We start from the raw sequence: 17,442 nt of genomic DNA, 5'->3' as shown, positions 1-17,442 counted from the left end.
TACACATTTCATTATTAGATTAGAAGCATCTTCCAGCACCATCTCCACAGGCTTTGAAATTGCCACCATAAAAGTACATCACAGAAGTTATTTTTAAACTGTGGATTTTGTTACAGAGAGAATCTCATTTTAAAAAATGTAATGGAGGAAAAGCATTTATTAGAAGACTATGAAAGCTGAAGGAAAAAATATTCATCATATTCAGAGGATACAGAAGAGAAAAACAACTTGGAATGTGTTCTTGCTCTCTCAGCCTGAATACCTCTCTCTTTCCTGACTGGTGTCAAATATGATCAATCAAATTAATTCTGCACATACTAAAAATGAGCTTCTCCAACTCATTCAGCTCTAAAGTCACAGTCCCCCTTCATCTGCACTGAATTTAAATTACCATCTAAATGAAAAGGGGCTGGTTCCACATGCTGGAATGTAGGTGGATCTCCAAGCAAATAAAGCAATCCAGTGTTCAGAGGCTTACCAGTGCCTGCAACATGCATTGGTTATGAGACCAAAAAGAAAGTGATAACAGATCTCTGACCCTTGTGGAGGCAGTGCTTGTAGCCATAGCTCTTTCCCATGGACTCTGATCAGCTTTCACTGGTTAGATGGTCCTCAACCACTCCCACTCCCCAGTGGGGACTCCCACTGGGGGGACATCTGCTCCCCCTGTGCTGCTCCACACCACCACACTGCTTCAATGCCCTCAAAAACAGCTGAAGATGAGAAATTATGTTTCAAGCCCAACTCAGAATGGAGTGAAACACCAAACTTGAAAAATCCCCCTGACTGGCAAAGGGAAGTGAATTCATGTCCTGCTCAGGTGCTCAAAGGAGAGGACAGGAAAAAAAAAAGGTCGCATACAAGAGAAAGGACAAGACCAATGTTGAATGGGAAGTGAAGATTTCTCCCACACACAAGCAAATAAACTTCTCATGCATTATTCATGGACTGTGCAGCCAGGGACTGGTACACCTCTTCTAGAAAGGAAAAAACATTCAGTGTTCTCATAGCTTCAAAACTGCAGCATGGCCCCAGGGAAAAGATCCAGGGAAGAAGCTGAGGGGTGAGGCCAGTTTACAAATCAAACAGCACAAGATGTGTTTGGAGTTTTACTTTTTTTTCGTTTTAGATGTCAGACAGTTATCCAAGGAAACGTTAGACTGAACTGGTCCAAGTTTGAAAATTGTGCTCAGTATCTATAAGTGAAGAAGAAAGGCAGAGGGGTAAAGAATTCTTATTATAACAAGGTACCACAGCCACATTTAAAAGAAAGCACATCCACAATTCAAGCATTATTCCATTTTTCAATTCTGTCCTAATAAACCAAACCTTTGCAGGACTCTTTCTTACTACAACTTCTTAATCTCACCCCCCTCAAAGGACACACTGCAGTTTCTTCATGCACAACCCAAGCAACACCAATAAGAGCCTGCAAGGGTCAGGAGAAAGCCCTGAGCCAGAATTTTGGCAGAAATACAAGCTGGAAGAGACACTGACTATACACAACAGCAAGTGGAGACAGACAGCTTTTCCCCAAAGTGATATTTTAATTCAGAAAAGAACCTTCACTAATCTCAGGGTTTATTATTATCTGTGTAGCAAATGGGACTGCAGTTGGTCTACGTAAAGCATTAGTTTCCTACAGGGCATTTTAGACTGTAAATGATGAAGGACCAGACCTAAACCAGAAGTCTGCTGGAACTCTGCTCTTACCTCTAATTTGATTTAAGCGTGCCAAAAGGCAGGGAATCAAAGTGCAGCATTCACAAAATGACCCTGGTGGAACACAGGACATGGGGAGGGATCCCCTCAGGCTGGGATCTACACAGGAACCCACATCTGCACCAGACCTCCCTCCCTGGGACCGATCCCTGCAGAGGGCTGTGAGTGCAGAGCAGCGACTGGGACAGTGGGAGATGCAGCAGATGCACCTTCACCAAGCTGAAAACACAATATGTTGTCAGTGGAGCTGTCGAGCTGAAGGACAGCTGGGCATGCAACACATCTCATGGGAAATCAGTGACCTCACTCACTAAAGGCACTTTGCTATCTGGCCATGATGGTTCTCAATGTATTTCCATAGTTACATGAGTGAATTCCCTAAAGGCTTTTGCCAATGACCAGCTTTGGACAAGACCTCTGCTCCACAACTCCTCCCATGTACATTATAAAAGGAGAGAGCATCTCTCAGTGTGCACCAGGACAAGACTTAGCACAAGGGAACAAAAATCATGGTCATGGATGCCAGTATGACAGAAAAGAGCAGTAGCTGCACTGGAAAAAAATGTTTCACCATAAAATCATAACTAATTACAACCAGCAATGACATGACCTTCCAGCACAGAATTTCCAACTTCTCACACGCTGAGCCATTAAACACAAGGATGATGTCCATGTACACCAACCTCTGAAACCTAGTAACCCACAGGGTTAAAAATGACTGTGAGGTTTTTATAAACCCAGAGCTGATCCTCCACTATGGCACACATCCCACACCACTCCCAGCCCTTCGCCTGAAGATCTACACTATAAAAGAGATTTCCTCCAAAGCTCTTCCTGTGATGAGCTTTACTGAAGAAAAGAGGAGAATCTAAAAGAAAGATAAAAGCAAAAGGATGTGGGTTAGAAGAGGTCAAAACTAGACACCACCGTACTGTTAGCTGGTTCACAGGAATGTTTCATTATTAGGTATTTTTCTTCTCTTCCCAATCTGCACTACAGATAAAGTCTTTTTCCAGAACGCTTGAAGGTACCAATAATCCATTTAAAACATATGAAATACAGTAAAAATGCATTTTTTGAGCTGTGTGCATTTTGGAACTGAAAGCAGAGTGCCATAGAGTAGCCATCATTAGGAAAATGGTCTGCTTAAAGAAATTTTCTCACATATGAAGAGGACTGTCAAGTCTTTAAGAGTCTAAAAATATTTTTATAGAACTTGTCATGTAGGAAGAGCTAGGTGGGAATTTTTCAAAAGCTGCTCTTTTAACCTGAAATGTGTGAGTTGTACCTACAGGCTCTTCAGTTATCTAATGTTCTCATCAACTGAACTACAATTAAATCCATGCACTGATACCTACTGGCTGAAGTGGAGAGGAACTGCAAAAATGTTTCCCCTCTGAGCTGATGATGGCTAACACAAAAGCTGATTATCCTTCCTAAAGATTACCACTCTGCCCTCAGGGTCTGCAATTCTCTGTTCTTCAGGACAGTGCAGTTGTTCTGTTTGGGATTCCAGTCCATGAGCAGTTCACTTCTATTTTTTTTTAATGATGGGCCAAAACTACAGCAAACTGCCTGAGCATTCAGCACTCTTCCCAGTGAGGGAAACTTTGCCAGGATTCAGTCCTCTTGTTCTGGAGGAGATCCAGCCAGGTGTCTCATCCTCATGCAATCTTCTCAGCTCCACTGACTCATGGAGCAAGCTCACTCAAAATTTTGCACAAAAATACAACCAGAGAAATTGGTGGAACTCAGAGCTTCACAGAATCACTGAGAATTTGGAAACAGATTTAAGCAGCAGCTTGGAGCCAAGGTTTCAGCTTGTGACACATGTGTCATGACTGCAGTTGCCTTCCAGTTAATCACAGATCCACATCCCTCAACCAGTCTGCAAGTGCTCTGCTCAGAAACACCCTCCAACACTGGGGATGTACAAGTTCCCCACCAGCAGCAGGTCTTGCCATGCCCCTTCATCCGGACAACACAGCACACTGAAAGTATGTCATCACCCCGTCTTTACTTGTCACTGTGTAGACCTGCATTAACCATAACCAAGTGCAAATTACTAACAAAACATAAGAATAAAAATCTACAATATGACTCCAATCTTTGATAAATGAGCTACTACACAAATTCTGCTCATCTGACATGTCCAGACATTTAACCAGTAGTTCAAAAACTAATCCATGTTTTTATTTGAGGAAAATGATACACTGGAAGAAAATATCATAACATATAAGGTATGTCAGGGAAATATTCTAAAAGATCAAAAATGGATACAAAACAGTTAACATTCAAATTACACAAATGACGAGGAGGAGTACAATGTACTTACTGAAATTAAATGTACCTGCTCTCTGGATATAAATCCAGCACCAGCTATTCCAAGCTCCCTATATTAAATTTTATTCATGAAGTTGAAACTAAGATTACGCTGATAAAATGCCAGACTGCATCTGTACTCCCCGGCAACAATACTAGTGATAATTCCTGTTGCTCCTTTGCTAAATTCAGTATCCTTACGTTTTATTGCAGCCGCACCAGACCCTTCACCCAGCCAAGTTTGTGCTGCCAGTTGGCATGACAATCCTTCTGAAAATAAACCTACTTGTAGTTCTGCTATCTTGGCTCAAAAATGTCCGTTTCTCTTCAGCTTATAATCAGACTAGTTGCTAACACACTACTGACTGTCCTGAGACACCCCATGGGGTACAGACAGGCACAGAATAACGCCTGCGATCGAGATGCCTCCTCCTGCCCTTTTTTAAATGCTCTTTTTGGAAATGTTTCTTCATAGTATGGGTTTGAACAGTGAGTGGATGTGTTTTAGAACACCATGTCCTGGCTCAAGCAGAAATTATGCAGCCAATAGCAGAATTTGCCTGTTAAGTTTTGCTGGTGTGTATTGTACAAAAGACATGGGTGCTTGGATTTTAGGTTTCTGTATACTCTATCCTGCCAAGAGGATGTGCAGTATTGCACCTTTGTACTACTACAGCTCAAATTCTCAGCAGTGCTTAGGATCACATTTTTTGAAGTGCTACTACCACAAATATTACATAGGAGCCATATAAGCCATCAAAACATCTCCTAAGCGCTGAGGCAACTTTGGGTGGCAGACAGTGTTCATTTTTATGTACTGCTCATTAAACAGAGTCAAATGAAGAAAAGCATAGTAGAAGGCACTCCAAACACACCAACATGTTAAATGAAACATTCATGTTAAATGAAACAAATAACCAAACAAGCAGTGTAGAAAAGAGAAGACCGGGAAAGCATGAAACAACCACCATCAAATGGGTAAAGTGATTAAGATGAGAAGGAAGAACAGCTGGTCCCTCTGTGCACCAACGATTAGACAAGAATGACTAGTTTAATTTATAGCAATGGAGACACAAGTTCACTGATAAAGAGAAGAAGGAATAGTTTCGTCTACTTGATTTGGCATTAAGTACAGACACGCTAAGGCTTTTGTTATTCTGACTCAGACTTCAATACATTCAAGGAAAGGGGTTTTTTTTAAGCAAACTTTACTTCCCAGAAATGTTGACCGCTCAGCCTAAGTGTAATGATGATGATGATAAATAGCCATTTATTTTGAACCAACTTCACATTTCAGCTGAAGATTATGAAATATGCTTCTATACAGGAAAGAAGTATGGCTTGAAGACAAAACGGATAACCTGCAGCACTCTTCTCTCAGACTTCTGCAGGCAGCAAATCCATTTAAGCCATCCATACTGCTGAGGTTTTTAATGTTGGTCCTATGCTAGTGGCTCCCTCCCGATCGCAGTGAGACCTCTGTCTGCACACACACCGCTGCACGGCACACCCAGACAACACTCACTCAAGCAGATGCCTCTTCAAAGACAGACACAGCCTGAGGAGCAAGCACAAACAGCACAAGAAAAAAATTCTTTTTTTCAGGTTTGATGGTGCTGGTGCAAACTCTAAAATTACCTTCCATTGCATTTTCTTTCTCCCAACACACCTAATGCCTCTTCCATCCTGTCACGTTCCAAGGCTTCTCAGAGGTGAGACATACACTTATTTCTTAATCCCACCAAAGTCTTATTGCCCAGACGTGACTACATAAGTATGTTCAAATGCAAAAAGGTACAAGATGCTGATGCTTAGCTTGCAGGCAACAAGAAAGGATATTTATTTTTTTTTTTTTCAGAAAAGAAGCATGAGAGACTGGGCCTGATGCTTCCCTAAATCTACTGCTGTTTATCTTCAATCTTACATGAAAGCCATTTAAAGGAGGTCTCATTTGAAATAGATACACATAGAATCCTTTGGGTGGGAAAAGACCCTTAGGATGATTGAGTCCAACCACTAACCCAGCACTGTCAACTTATTTCATGATTTGTTCACAGATTCCAAGGTAAAAATAATTTTGTGTTGATTTGATACGTGGCACCTAGTGTTAATAAAATTCAGGGAAACCCAAGTGTGCCAAAACATTTGTCTGGGTTGTTGGATTACTTTCTGCCTTTTAATGACCCATATTTCCAAACACAGCTTCTTCAAACAGATTACAGAACGGCAACATCACTTTAATTTGCTGTGGTAGGTAGGTAATATATGATAATATCATAATACCTGAATTAACATTTTATGACTCTTATTTAATAAGAAAAAAGGCAGCATATTAAGGATGCAAATACTATATGCATTTGCATCTCCTTTCCTTCCTCTGTATCCAGCTCCTCACAGGAGTTTCAAGTCCTGAAGAAAAGATCCAGCAACACATTTTGCTGCCACTGTTCTTCCCAGAAACAGATAATATGTTTTTATATGGTTGCAGAATTCAGTCTGAGTGTGACCCTTAAGTAATAAAGCACATATTTAAGAGAAATGATTTATTGGTGACTTCAAGGGACTCACAACCCAGCACTGAATAGAGGTTTTATCACTGAAATACAGACAGTAAAGGGAATTACTCAGAAAAAACTTCCTCTCCACCATTACATGATACTTTAAAAAAAAAAAAAAAAATCAAATCACAAGCACAAAGTGGTTTTGTCTGGATTGGGGAGGGACAGGAATGTTTAATGCAGAACCTTTCAAACAGACCTCAACTTTTTCCTTGAGTTCTGACTTTATACCATGCCTTGCATATATTTCCTGTACCTATTTACCTCATCTGCAAATCAACTGTTAACTAAACTATACAAACTATTCAAGTTTTAATGGAATACATTATTTAATGTGGAAATATCTCAAAGGACAAAAACCTGTCAAAACACAGAGTGTTACACAGAATGAAAGGTCAAAAATAATTTATATGAGACAAGTGCAGCTCAGAACGACAAATCACATTAGCTTTTGGTTTTTCAGCCAAAGAACACCTGAGCTACCAGTATTCTTAGCCTTAATCCTCTTAAATTTTTAAAATAATTTAAGAGTTATGCTTGATCTAAGTTAATTAAGCAATAATCCCTGACAAATCACATTTCTGTGTAAAGGAATGACCAGTGTGCTAGATAGTTTGAGGCTGGCATTTTCCAGAACCGTAACTCCTCCACCATTTTCCGAGCCTTTCCTCAAGCAACACCTCTGCTTCACGAAGCCCTCACCAGACATGAAATACTTTGAGGAGGGATGGCTTCAGGGCAGCAGGAAAAGTTATTTGGAGTGCAGTCCCACACATCAGAAGTGTGAAGTTTCAGCCAGTGCATCACTCACGAGTCAGACGCTCCTTTGATGCGGCAGAGGATAAATAATATGGAATCTCTTTGTAAGGCACAGATGACACAGGATACCTCAAATGCATTCAGGTCTTCAGCCCAAACAGGAGTCACAGCCAGAGCACCAACATAGCCCAGCAGTATAAAAATCTATTCATGAACACAGAAGCACTCACATGCTTGCTCAGAAAAGCCAAAAATAACCATTTGAACCGCTGAGCAGCAGTTTCAATTAATAGGGCCATTTTCCCCATCTATGCACAGAGGATTTGCTTGCTTAACTCTCATTAATGCTAACAGAGTTGGACCCACAAATCCCTACCTGAAGTGGAATACTGACATTACTACTGCTGCACGTTTTCCCAAAGTTAAAGCAGAGCAATTCACTTCATTTTAACCTCTGCCCATTTTGCTCACTCTCAGGAGCTTTAAATGTAAACTTAAAAAATGATAAGCATTACTTTGAGAAGAAAATATATCATTTAGCTTTTTTTGGTGTTTAATCAACAAGCACAGCCATCCCAACAGACCAATTATAAACCAATTCAAATAAGAAAACAAATCGTAATACTAAAGTATACAGATAGGTCAAATACAGCTTAAAGGTTAAATTTTGAGATGAAGCCTTTTCCTCTCTAAATAGAACAAACATCCCACTGGCTTCTGTGCTTACTCCCTACCAGCTCTAATGCAAAAAAATAAGCTGATGCTTCTGAAAGGTAGATTAAGCAATAAGAGATATGAGCAACACTTGGGAAAAAATAGAGAAAAAAATAACTACTAAAGGATTCTGGTTCAGGTCAAACAAGTCACCACAGGCAACTTTCAGACTGCAGTTTCAGCTGTGGTCCAGTTCACTCTGAAGTTTGCTATGGGCTGGGTGATCAAGTCCCTGGTACACAGACACGGACATACAAATGAACAGTAAAGGCAAAATCCCAAAGAATACTTTATCCTCACCAAAAGCTTCCATTGGAACATGTCTAGTGGAAGTTTGTGGATTCATATCACTCAAACAAAAAGCAAAGAAGTGTGGACGCTGGGATGGGCAAAAATTGGTATCAATGTCATCGCATGGGGAAAAGCTTCCCCTGAGCCTCAACACAATGAGCTGTGGACTTGGTCACTGGGCATATTAAAAGTCCAGAATAGATGAGATACCATGTGAATTGAGCCACAGCCTGAAGTTCATCAGGGCTCTGCCTGCAGCAGACGTTGTGCAGTGGGTGCGAGAGGCAGCTGCCTTCCCATCGGGATCAGGAGTGACATGCTGTTCACTGACAGCTTGTCATAACACTGTCTAGAACATTTGGGACTTCCATTTTCAAAAATCTTTTCTATGCTAATGACTTCCTACAGATGTTTTGAAATGTTTTAACTGTTCTGGTTTGATTCAGTGAGGCACTGATACTGTGATTTCAGAGAAATGCAGCAGGACGTGCAGCAGTGAACCCATCCAGGATCTTCCTGGATATCCAGGAGCAGCATATGGAGAAGCAAATTTCTGTCTTCCCCAGGAAAACAAGATATGATGAAAGATGAGACCAGTGTACTAGTGGGACAAGAGCACCTGTTTTGGCTGTACCTGTTTCCCACAGAAAAGGGAATTTCCATTCTGTACGAAACCTTGCCATTTTGAACTGACTTTTCAAACCAAGCAAGAAGAAAAGGTCAACATTTCTATATACCAGAACATTTTTAATGTTGATTCAGAAGTATTGACATCTCCCTAACAATATCAAAATCTCAAACATAAATATGGCACCAAATAATAAATCCAAAAGTCAAAGTGAAGTCAAGCATAAAAGCAACACACGTGTACAAACATCCCCCCCTAGCAAAGCAAGGGCTGAGCATGACATGCCCCAAAATGCTTGGCTGCCCACGAAGCTGCATTTTCATCACAGGCTCCCACTTGTTTCTTCTCCATTTCCTCCCTCACCCTGCAATTTTTCCATGGCTTGGCCTTAGATTTTGTTTCTAATGCAGTGATGCTCAGCCTTTAAAACCCAACTGTCCTATTACAGAAAAGTAATACTCTCCTCCAGAATAATTTAAAACTATTCTTCCAGTTTTACTATTTCCTTATGAAAATTAAGTGTCAAAGTTGTTGCAGTGCAAAGGTGGTCAGAGAACACCAGACAGTGGGAAAGCCAACCATCCTCCTCCTCCCCATTCCACATGCACAGTCTTACTTTTAACATGAGTGACATGCAATGGGCTAAATGCAACACAATTTCTCTCTACAACTAATTCATCTGGGAAGAAACAACCAGGCTTTTGGGTTCTGCATCCCTTCACCAGGCATTTCAGTTGAATATACTTAGACCCTATGGTTTTTAATAAAGGGCAATTAAGTTAAACAATTAAAAAATTTAAAAAACAGTGCGAGAATGAAGAAAGACTGAAGGGCAATGCCATGACATCTGCACAACAGCTGATGAACAGCAGAAACTCCTGAGACCAGTGATACCATGGGCTTTCACCTACATATGTGTCGAGGTGACTTGTGGCCCACCAGGTTTGAGAATTACAAACGAAGTAAAAATTTCTAAAAGGCTCAGAACCTTTTCTATCAGGTGTGCCAAGTGCAGGTGATAAATATGCTCAGATGCATTGAAAGTGCAGCAGAACCCAGTTGGCCAAACACTGCCAAGAACTACAGAAGATATTTTAGACTTTTCACATAAAGCAACATTTTTGTTCCCCAATTAAATGTTCCAGTAGATCCAATTAAAAATTTGAAATAAGACAAGGATCTTTTTTTCCCCCTTCACAAATACAGCTCACCTGAAGCTGAGGAAGAAACCAATCACAAGCTTTACTGCCTGTGTTTCAGCACAGATGATCTTTCATGCTACATTTACACTATTGCTTTCTCTACAGGCACATCACCGCTGTCTGACTTCCTACCTTCTCTCCACACCTCCAGAGGTTAATGAATCAGTCACATGGTGAGATTTTCTGGAAAAGTTTAGTAAGAAATCTTCTGGGTAGAGGAAATAAGTTGTTACACTAACAAGTAATTTACTATCTGAATGCTACACACACTGTATCAACTTATTTGTATTTCACAGTTAATCTCCCAGCGCACAAAAGTTTTATCGGATTGGAGGCATGTGCTGTATTCCCCTTTATAAAATTTTACCGTCCCTTGCTATTCTCAGGGCTTGTTTTATAGGCACAATTTGCTGCTTTAATCTCACCCAATTGTCATATTCTAAATCACGGTGTATAAAAATGTCTTAAAAGGAGAGATGCACTGAAGGGTAGTACTTAATTACACTTACTGCCTGATTTAAATGTTATCTGTGCTTTGCCAAGTGCCAGGCACAGAGTAACCCAGCAGTGCAAATCTGCATAAACCAATACAAGTCATTATTGGGCTTTTAATAGCAACCCTGTTCTCCTGTGCAGCATTCTGATGAAGGTGTGTTCCTCCTCCTCCTCTCACTCAGCTTGTGAGAAAATTAAGTAAGGAGGTAGGAGAGCTGGTAATTGGTAGGGTCTTCCCGGCCACTCTTTGCTAACTTATATATTTTTATCTCCGTGCAGAAATCTTTGTCAAGACAATTTCACTGGTCACCTTCATAAGTCTAAAGTGTTGTAATGGAACTGAAAAGCTGGGTGCATAGAGCAAACAGGAAATCCATTGGTTCAATGGTTTCCTATTCCTCTTGTAGCACTTCCACTCCAGAAAACCTTCTCTTTACACCCTCTCCCCCTAAATCACAGAAATCAAATAAACAAAAAACTGAAATAGAAAATACCACCAAAATTTCAGGCAATTCATGTTTCAATTTCTGACTTCCTCCTCCCTCACCCAAGTGAGCAAAGCAAGGGACTGATTTGCCTCTGCACTAACTACATTAGACATGCAATTAAATTCTCTGGCTCAGGGGAGCAGAAATGCAGCTTAGAATACATCATATCTAAGTACTTTCTACTTCATGCTCCAATCCCTGCTCCAACCACACGCCAGAGAGATCATCACAGGACCACTTTAGTCAGATCACTCTGAACTTAAGAGAAAGCAAGAGAGAGCAACCTTCTTTCTTAGGTTCATCATATTTAATGAGCCAGTGGAGGTAGATTAAGTACTACAACTCCAACTAATCTATCCAGCAGCTTTATTGCTGGGCCATACCACCAGCATAAATTCAATTCACTACTTCTTTTTGTTGTTGTGCCCTTGAGCATGTTGTGCACATGGTCCAGAACTGCCAAAGCCTGGAAGGGACTAAACCAGACTATTTTGTGCCAAGTGCCCAGCAAGTCAACGTGAAAGAACATCATGGAGTCAATCCCAAATACTCAGCAGCTTTCTATTCAAATGAAATTTCTAGCTTTGCACACATTTCAAACAATGCCACAGCAGTCACAGTTATGCACTACTACTCCTTATCCATCTATGTAGCATGGTTCCAATCACGAGATGTCAGCATTGTTTCATGCAAGATAAACTCCAACATTGTCCCTTACGGGTCTATGAAATACATATGTGCTACTGTTACCAGTCACAACTGTGCTTACACTTGCCCTTATTTCTCCCTTGGCAAGTAACCAACTGCTTTAAGCACTCTTGCGGCTAAAGCATGGCATGGGGAATAAAAAGAGGGGGAAGAAACCCAGCTCACAATGATCAGACATTTTATCATCTGATTTTAAGCATCTTCTAAATCCAAGTGGTGTGGAATACTAACCGTCCCTCAGCTTCACGGGGAGCTGAAACCACAGAACATCTCACATGGCAGAAGCTGAACCTCTCAGCAGAAACTGGCCTGAGAAGAGATGGGTACAGAGCAGCTTTCCCAGCTCAAGGTCAGTGCAATCCTAGCAAGAGCCTGGCAGGATGACTGTGCTGTAAGCAGTTCCCAAAGTCCAGCCGCCAGATCCCTGGCAACGTGTTTTCATTTGGGCAGAACAAGAAGAAGGATATGAGGTAGCAAAAAAGCCATGGCATTGGGAAAATGCTGCTCCCAAGAACCTCATTCACTCATTTTCTCTTACAATGAAAAGCAATATTTTCCAGACCACTGGTATCTGAAGCCATGTGAAGAACTTCACATCTGTCTCAGGGGATCCCATCACACTTCAGGAATGATTATAATGAAAATTCTGATGACAGAAGCATGTGGTCCTCTGCAAGTAATTTAGAGAGTTAAAGATGACACATAACTCCAAAGGGCCTGAGACTAAGTTATAAAACTATAGGCTTAGAAGTAATGAGTTGCTGGCTTCAGTTTGTTTCACAATTATAAAACACTCCCCCATGTAAAATCTCATTTGAGTGGCCATAGACTAAAATTTCTCTGGTGGCTTCCAGGAGCAGTCACTCCTTCAGAGGTAAAGCACATTAGAGGAATGGTGCAACAAAAACATCACTTTTCATGGTGGACATATTGCCTTCCCAGGAAGACTGGCTCCTCTGGTGGATCTCATCACACATCCCTTTCCAACACACATAACAAGTTTGGCAACTTTGGGGCTTCTTCTCATCTCCCACGAACCTAGATTTTTTTTTTCCATTTTCTAAAGTAATAATATTACAGGATTAATTACTTAGCTAAGTCTCTATAAACTCATCTGCCTTTGAAACGTCTACAAAAACACCAGTGAAATTCCAGAGATAAACAAACACAAACTCCTCTTTAATTAAGCACTATGCCTCTCTGTAGGGGGTGACAGAGTGAGCAGATGCAGGGGGATTGCCAATTAAGATACAACTTCTTTGATAGGAAGGGTACAGCCATACACAGGAGGAAAAAGGAGAGGAACTTGCCATCCAAGTCATTATTTTAATTGGTTGCTCGGAAAGATTATGCATTCCCCACATTCGATGCTGCCAAAAATGTATTACTGATCCAAAATACTAAAGAGCCATCAAAACATGTTCTAAGCTGCTTGTGCCCTGTTAGTACCAAAGCTACCTGTACTCCTCACTCATCCTGTTTGAGACAGCTGTAATATAGGGAACTAATTCTCAGGGTTAATTAGAAAAAGAAACAGAGAAGTCTTGGATTCAATTTTCTGTTATTGATCATTATTTTTCTCTAAACACTAGGCATTCTTAGCAAACACTACTTGAAGGGAATGCACAGTATTTCTAGTCTAAATCAGTTTTAAAAAAGCAAGGAAAAAAAAAATAAAAACCATGTGAACAGCTAAAATAAACCCTTGGAAATTGCAGGAATTGGGATGCACACAGAAAGTAAACCAGAGGATGGACCGGTCATCTTCTGTGTAACTTCCACTGATTTGATACCCAAATATTTTCTGTGTGCTGACCTTTACTTTCTGTGATCCTGATGGCAATACTGTCATACGCTCTTAAAAAGCTGCATATTAGCATTCACTTCTGTTTTTATCAGGTTTTAATGGCAATGCAAATCAGTTTTCGCATGGCTTGTTCCATGCCTTTGTATCCTTTGGGGAGGAAAAAAAAAAGGCAGGAAACTAAGAAATGGTTTGTTCAATTTGCAGCCTGCTCAGGAATCTTGATTTTGCCTCCTTACACACTGTGTCTTGACCACAGAGGACAGAGCACTGTGCAGGGGGGAATTCAGGCACAGGAACCCAGAGCTGCTTTATCTGAGCCTTCTACTTTATTCTTCCCCTGAACATGACGGCCCTGTCATCCAGTCTGAACAACACACAAAAGAAGATTGGGATTTCACTGTCTGTACTCAAAATAAATGAATGTGACAGAAAAGGAACCCTTGTCTTTGCAAACAAAAGAAGAGCTCAGCTCTTATTGAGAATGAGATAACCAGAAATGTATTCCTGCCTCAGGAAGAGACCCCAGGCTGCAGAGGTGGGCTGGGGCAGAGAAGCTACTCCCTTCTGGTTCTCTCCAGCTGGCAAGTTAAAAACAACATCATTACTGAATCTCACAGTTGTACACAGCAAAAACAATTCTGGCCTTTTTGGATGGACAAAAAAAGACTGTAAAAAAAAAGAAACCAACCTGTATCTTTCCCCATTTCTTTATTCTCTCTGGGAAGTGCCTCAATGCCACTGACAAGACAAAAAAGACAAAAGGTCTATGATACTCTCCCTCCCTCCAGCTGCTTACCCTGTGGGAAGTGCTCCATTTTCCCTTTTGGGGCTTCTTGCAATCACTGACTTCATGGCATTGGGGAGTTCTCTCCAACGCACAATCAATACTGAATGTCCACCAAGCCCCAGCCCCTCTCTCAAACCATGACACTATAGGGAGTGCTGAGGGCCAGACCCCACCTCAAAAGCTTCCCCCATCTCTCCCACATTTTCTAGGTACACTACTAGTGCACAGCACTGGCACAATACTTCTAAAATACAGTCAGCTGGAACAGCTTAATAGTATTACCATACTTGGTTATTAATCAGAATGAAATGCCTGAAAAAATAAAGGAATTAAGCATATTTAATTTATGAGTGAAAAGGTGAAAAAGTAACCTAATTACAGCTAGTTAATTCTTGCATGTGGAAAGTACATCTCCTGCTTTGGGGCTCCCTCATCTACCCAAGTTCCAGCATTTGGAAATCAAAGCCAGATCCACCAAGGCTCAAAATGGAAACAAGATGCAATTTTTCAATAAAGAGGAAAGTGTTTCTATCTTCAGTTTCCTTAGGTTCCATCACTTGAATCCACTATCCATATCCATTACCACTAAACTAATCCTAGCTAATTTTCAAAAAGAATAAAATAAAGATGAGAGGAAGGAAGCAGGAAACTGTTTTCAAAGATGCAACAGGCAAGCAGAGAGAAGTGAAGAATTGATTCAATCTAGGCAGCTAATTTAAACATCAAGTTGAGAAACTCAATTCCTCACATAGTTAAGAGAAGAGAATCAGGCTCTAAATTCAGAGCTTTGAATCACCCTGTGATAGCTGTGGTGACTGTATGTGGCCTTGAGGACCCCAAATTAGACAACTAAACTTGGATGTGTCTACAGCTATTAGCCACCTAATTTTCAGTTAATTAATTAATGCTACAGGGATTTAGACACCCAATATTGCTTTTAATTCTTGCTTAACTGTAGTGACAACAGTCTCAAGAGTTCTCTCATTTTTTAAGAAGTGCTGTAAAGTACATGATACTCTGAACCACCCATAAGCACACAGTATACACGTCCTCTCTGCAGCACTTTATATTCATATACTTGATATTTTAGCCTCTAAAAATAACACTGGCAAAAATACATATTTGCCATAAACATGGGCAAAGCAAACCTCATGCTGAAGGATGCGTGCAAACAAAACCAGAGAACTTGCTTTAAAGAGATCATCGATGCAAATCACACTGATGATTGTTTTTTACAATCAGATTTCGTAATTCCTCGTTTCTGTCTTTGGCATGTCTATCCTTCGAAACATCTCTTATATTACTGTACAACTTAAAAGCAGCAAATATCAAATTCTCACCTGTCCCCGACTAAAAACTCTTTCAGCTCTTGAAAAAAAGTATTAAAGTGACTGAACTTGCACATAACTCTCGCTGGACTTTATCTGGTACAGTACATTGTCAAAACCAGAAAATGCAGGTTGGTCTCACATTATCTGTAATAAGACAGACAGTCCTTCATTTTAACAAGGCACCACTGCCAATACCAGCCCTGCTGTGTAAAAAACCTGAGGCAACGATTTTTTATTTATACAAGTGCAGTGAAACCCAGCGAGATCAGATGTGATCGAAGGCACCTTCCAGCACCTGGCACACAGTGAATATTCATGCAGGACCTTTGAGAAGCATCTCACATCCCACACATTTCATGGCAAGGCAGCTACCAGGGCACTCCCCCACCCTGCCAACAGCTGGGAAGGGCAGCCTGGAACAAGCAAGGACACACACACACAGAGAGAGGTAAATCAAGCCATTGCAACAATGAGAATGAGTTCAGTGATTTCTACCCATTAAATTTTTCCATGTGCCAGATCCAGTAAAGCTGGATGGTTTCTTCACACAAAGAGATGCTGATGCTTCTGGGACCTGTCACCCTTCCAAGTCACTGCAGCATCAGCAAGGCTTGAGCACCATGAACTGACTGGGCAAGTAACCCTGCTAACCCAAAACGTGACCACAGGCACCTCTGTCAGTTTTGGGGGCACAGCACAAGGGCAGCAGCACAGACAGTTTGCATTTGGAAACTCTACTCCTGCCACCAAGAGCAACATCAAAGAAAATGTCGAGCTACTGTCACATTCAGGGCTCTGCCTTCTGGGGACCAAGTGACTGGAACTGTGGAAATTTTATTTCTTTCAGGTGCCACCACCCTAAGGTGGCTCAGAACTGAGAGTGCAGCTGCTCTGTGAATGATAAAAGCTCTTTCACTTTTAACTGCAAGTGAGGCACAGCAAATCCCAGATACAATGGAAGGGAGAACAACAAAATTAGGTGGAATTATCATTTAATTTTATGTCCAAGTCATCCATTGATTGTTTTGATTTTATCAAGAGATTTTGAGGCTATTACGTGAGTCTCAAAATCTGCTCACCGCCAAAACAGGTAGCCCAGGTTTCATCTTTAAGAGAACAGTACATTCTTCTACAATAAATGACTTTTTTAAATTACAAGGTCACCATCATGGACCAGAGAGAAAATTCTTGATGAGACAAAATTTGGAGACTGTGCTGACCTACACCCAATAGTCCTGTAACCCCTGGACAAGACTTTTCCCCAACCTTCAGTGAACAAGACGACAATTTAGTGAGTAAATGCTTTCAGCTGCTACAGTGGAGAGCATTGATAGCTCTATTAGCCTTGGCACATAAGGTCACAGGTACATGTACCCACCATGACCTGGTGCTTCAGGAGAGACCAACAGTGCAAAACAAAAAGGATTGGGAACTGCCAGCCCCTCCCAAGGTGGATATTTATGAGGACTGTAGCTTTCTCCCACTGCTTTTCATTACAAGACTTCATATATATATTTCAGATTCTCCTGCTGAGAACATAGATAAGCTTCTAACATTAAATTTTCCATAAAACAGAGTTACAACACAAGGCTAGTGACAAATGCTGGCGTCAGGAGCCTGCAGTACTGGT

At 40.9% G+C, this 17,442-nt stretch overlaps 1 protein-coding gene across 4 annotated transcripts in view; it reads right to left on the bottom strand.

Moving 5' to 3' along the window:
• Positions 1-17,442, bottom strand: part of SGCD (sarcoglycan delta) — a 327,884-nt gene that overhangs the window by 293,445 nt on the left and 16,997 nt on the right. The window contains exon 2 of one of the 4 annotated variants that reach the window (XM_017828150.1): positions 14,383-14,432. The exons of the other annotated variants lie outside the window; for them this stretch is intronic. The gene's annotated coding sequence lies outside the window, so the exon portion shown is untranslated. The remainder of the gene's footprint in view (positions 1-14,382; positions 14,433-17,442) is intronic. 4 annotated transcript variants of the gene reach the window in all.

This window comes from Lepidothrix coronata, unplaced genomic scaffold (genome assembly GCF_001604755.1).
Source record: "Lepidothrix coronata isolate B3197 unplaced genomic scaffold, Lepidothrix_coronata-1.0 Scaffold146, whole genome shotgun sequence".
NCBI lineage: Eukaryota > Metazoa > Chordata > Aves > Passeriformes > Pipridae > Lepidothrix > Lepidothrix coronata.
Note: the sequence above shows the minus strand (reverse complement) of the source record. Positions and strands in the feature narration are given on the sequence as shown.